Source organism: Serinus canaria, chromosome 1 (assembly GCF_022539315.1).
Source record: "Serinus canaria isolate serCan28SL12 chromosome 1, serCan2020, whole genome shotgun sequence".
NCBI lineage: Eukaryota > Metazoa > Chordata > Aves > Passeriformes > Fringillidae > Serinus > Serinus canaria.
The window spans coordinates 54,097,637-54,102,509 of record NC_066313.1 but is presented as its reverse complement, the minus strand read 5'-3'; positions in this window follow the sequence as shown (position 1 = coordinate 54,102,509).

Sequence of the window (4,873 nt, the reverse complement as noted above, 5' to 3'; positions counted from 1 at the left end):
TTTCCTTGTCTGTAAGTACTCTCTTAGGGAGGATCATCTGTACTAAATCTAAATTAGTAAAGGGAAGTCCTGGTATAAAAAAAATAGAAATTTGCTACTTTTAAGACTTTGATACATATATTTTTTTGTTGTTCGCATAAAAATAATTAATTAAAATAGGTGTGTTTTTAAGGAGCTCTAGATTTAATCTTGCAATGGAGTTGGCAGTTTTGCTTTTTCGCCTGCCTTGCTGAAGATACTCTTTCTGAGCCTGACCTGAAGGCCATGGAAAAACCCCCCTTACATATGTGTGCAGAACATTGCTTGACTGGAGTTCCTGGTGGGAGTATAAACTCAAATGGCAGCTTTTACATTTGCCCAGTGCTTTTGTTTCTCTGATTCTGTGTCTGTACATAAATACAGGTTTATATGTATGCGGTACTGTTTCTTTACTGTAGCAGGAAGAGCTAGGGGTAGCAGGAGTAGTAACACCTGAGGTTTTCAGAGGTAGTTGTAAAATGGTAGTATACAAGAAGAGAAAATCTAATTTGAGTTTCAATTTGTAGGGATTGTCATCAGAAATCCGTCTTTTGTTTAGCATGTACAATGTGAAAATCAAAATAAGTCTTATTTTGTCCATTAATTTGCAGACCAGAGCAGCTTGTCTGTAAGGAAGGAAATAAATCCAACGTTTAAAAAAGTCTACATTCATGTTTAGGGTTCTTTACCTCTTCTGTGGGTTAGCAGCAGAAAGGGTTGTTAAACCTTGCAGTGGGCTGCTCAAGGAGGTGGTGGAGTCAGCATCCCTGAAGGTGTTCAAGAAACAGCTGGACATGGCACTCGATGCTTTGGTCTATACAGTGGTCATCAGTCAAAGGCTGGACTCAATGATTTAGAAGTCTTTTCTAACCTAAATGATTCTGTGTTAATTATTTAAAATTAGACATGTGCTTTTTTACCCTTTGTCTCAAATGTTTAGGATCCTTCCTAAGAAGTTACTAGAAGTACCTATACATTAAAACAATTTTATATATGAGATGTTGGTAATTTGTTTGGAGGTATAAATACTGTGGGGTTTCCTGTAATTTGAAAAAAATTCATGTAGTTTGGAAAAAGGCTACCCTGAGAGATGGTGTCTGGGTTACTTCATGTTTAATCAAGCAGTGACTTAACAAGCTCCTGAAATGAATAGTTAAAAACTTGGTCTTATTATATTGTATTTGTGTGTGAGCTGGAGACACAGGCTTTATGTGCTGAGAAGTCTTGGAGAGTTTCTGATGTTGTAAATGACTGCTTATGTGGAATGCATTTAGATACTACTTTTTTTCTAATGGACAATTTATTTTACCAGCTGAAAAACCTTCTACCTTCAGGAGAATGATTGATTTTGTATTGTGTTTGCTTTTTATCAGTTTTCAGTTCCTGAGCCTTCTGTTTTGAGGTGAGAGGAGGGTTTAAATAAGGGCTATTTATTTTTCTTCCCCTCATACAGACTTCTCTTGCCTCATGCTTTTTTAACTCAGCAAGCAAGGCCTCATTAAGATTCTACTTTCTGAGCAAATGTAGATTTCTTTATTGGAAAAGCAGTATTAGAAATGTCTGGGACTTTTTTAGGCAACTGAAGTGATGACAGGGTGAGGATGGTATGACTAGCTAAATCTTCACACAGAGAAAAAAAATTACTTGATGAGTGCATCGTGCACTCCTTGCTCATTCAATGTCTGGAGCGAGGATGCGGGCTGCTTGTATAAAAATTTTGTATTGTTGTTGTTCTGTGCTGTTTTGATTTTTATTCTTTGGCCCCTCTTCCAAACTGAGGACTGGTCATCAGATGTCAGATGGCCAGATCCAGTTGGCTCCTGGCTGTTGGCTCTCTGGCCTGCCTGGCCCCATCATGGTCTCCTGCCCTGTCCAAGGCCATGTTTGAGAGCAGGCTCTGCAGTGTTGCTTGAGGGGAGAGCTCTCATAACAGGAGTGCAGCAGCCCTTTTGCCATCATGCATTACTCTTCCATGTGTGGGACACCTGGTTCTAATTAATGAAGCCTTGGTGTGAGCTGGGAACTTGTTTTTGACTCTTCTTTCGCTCCCCCCCCCGCTGCCCCTCTGTGGCAGCTTCTTAAAGACTTGATGATATCAGTGTTATGAGCTTGAGGTGGGGCAAAGTGGAGTTGTTGAGAGTTCAAGCTTTTCATTACTTTGTGTAAATTGCATGAACCTTTGAACTGAATTCATACACGAACTCATCTCTTACTCATGCCAAGCCATCCCCTCAAGTAGTCATTAGAACAAGCAGTAACTCAGTAAATTACAAGCTCTGTAAGCTTTCATGGGAAAAGATGAGACATCTACAATTTGGACAAGTTGTAAAGCTTTTCTGCTGCAATGTTAGGAGGTTTTTTTTTTCAGAATCTCATTTGAAAAACCAGAATCTCTTTCACAGAGAATCTTCACCATAATTACTATGCAGTGTTTCTGGTAACCAGCTCCCAACACAGATTTAATGTATGCTGTTGCTATTCTGCAGTGCCAGCCCATGTCACACCATACTGACTCCAGGCATATCAGGAAATCCTATTTTGTAAAAAAAAAAAAATTGTCTGAGAGGTTTTCCTGAATGTGAAAAGTCTACCAGCCTAGATTTTAGTGTGCTTACCTTTGATTTGGGCTGGCATAGGCATCCTTTATTTATATTGATGTTGAATATTCCTGCTCAAGAGTGAGGTCTCCCTCTTCTGAAATGTTAAATAGGTGTGTAATTCATAGTATAGTCAATAAAAAGAAGGCTTTTGTGGTATGCGTATGATAAATTGGGTGTTTAAAAGGAATTTTAAGGAACACTATATGTCAATAACAAAAAAGAAAAGGGAAAGAACTACAAAACAATCGTTTGAGTTTGCTGTTACCAAGGAACAATTAAAAGCAATAAAGACATTTTAGAAAACTTACTGATTGCTTTGTATGTGTCTTCAGGACAAATATATTGAGCTACCGTGCTGTCTGAGATGGAAAATTTTGTTAGAATATGATACAGTAATACTTGGGTAAAATCTTTGTCTTGGCTCTTCCAATGCAAACATCTATTTGTGAAGTAATTTTTTGCTTTTGCTGTTGCAGAATGGATATTGGTGGATGCCCTGTGCATGTTGGCTTTCCTGGGATAAAATGCATTTCCCAAATAATCAATGGCAGTAGAAATGTGTTTTATTTAGGGCTTTGATGGCACCAAAATGGCATTGTAGAAATATCTTTCTTTTAGAAAGAAACATTAAGATTAAACATTAATATATTTCTGTCCAGTAGGAAGGGGGGTTTTCCACATAAAAGAAGCTTTTAAATTCTCCAGAAGATTCCAAGAGTTCAGGGCTAATTGAGCTTGGGGACTTGTTTTGTTTCTGAAATGTAAATTTGTTGTGATTTCTGTCCAGCCATTTATAAATCACACAATGATTTAAGAGTCATATAGCATTAAAAATCAGAATCTGAAAATTCTGTGCATGCATCCTCAGCTCCTGCCACCCACCTTGCATACAGTGCATATAGTTTCTAATTGCATAATTACCTAATTCTCAAATAAAACACATGCATGTGTTTTCCTGTCCTTATGAATTGCATGCAGTGGTTTATATGCTGGGGGGGAAAAAACCCAACAAGTTCTGCAATGTCTTTCAATGTCTTCAAATTTTTCTCATGTGCTCACAAAGATGGTTGAGGGACACAATTGCTGCTCCCTGTTGTTGTGCGCCTCTGAAATGCATATTTCTGATGCTTCCAGCTCTGGCAGATGTATGGGAATTATGACCCACAACAGGATCTCACACAAATGTGGCATTTCTGTTCTTTCCAAATATGGCATGAAGGCTGAGGCATTACCAGTGCAGGGCTGATTTTTTCATAGCAGCTGCTTCTGGATCCTCCCAAAGTGGCTGTTACTGCAACAGCCACTGGTTCAGTTCATCCATTTTCTTACATTGGTCCTTAAACCAGTAATAAGTCCCACTGCTCTTTGAAATTACACCCATTTCAAATCAGCATGGAAATCAAGACTTAGTTTTGAAAAGCAAAGTCTTTCTTTCAGAGAGGGAATTTAAGATGTCTAGGAGACAGCAGCACAAACTGGCAGTTCAGCAGGACCAGATGCAGCTGTGACTTCTTCCAAATAATTATTCCAAACATAAATATTCAACACTACTCATAAACAGATTTAGAGGAAGGGGGAAAAAAATGGCTAACTCAGGCTCTCAGCTGCTTAACATTGTAACCACTTGCTTCACTTCATAGGGTTGTAGCCACTTGTCCTTGTACATGTGACATCTGGCCAGGAGTTCACAACTTGGGGTGAATTACATCTTCTCTCTGTCCTTGCCTGACTGTCTCTCTCAGAGAGCCTTCCTGGTACCTGGACATGCCCCCAGCTCGCAGCCCTGCTGCAGCTGCACCACTCAGCCCTCCTCTGCTGCTCACCAACCAGACCAGCATCACGTTGGCTGTGCTCACACACACCCACTCAGACCAGAAAGAACACTCTGGTTTAAACCAGATAAAAATAGGTTTTAATGAAAATACAGAACAGATTGGAGTGATCAAGTGCAGGCAGGACTCAGGCAAGCACACTGACCTGCCCTTTTCATACTCTTTTTTTCCCACACTTGCTCCTTTCCAATCCACCTCAATTCCTGCCTCTCCCCACTTTTAATCCATCCCTAACATCCTGAACTAAGTCTTGTACATTCCCACGGCCCTTGGAAAACATCCCAAAACAAGTTGTAGACAATCCCAAAAAAGTTTATTCCCACCACAGGGATGGGAAAAGGCTCATCCCTCAATGAGCCTTATACCCATCATCTTATTGTAACTACCTCCAGGTGTTTCTCCATGACCCACAAGAGGGTCATG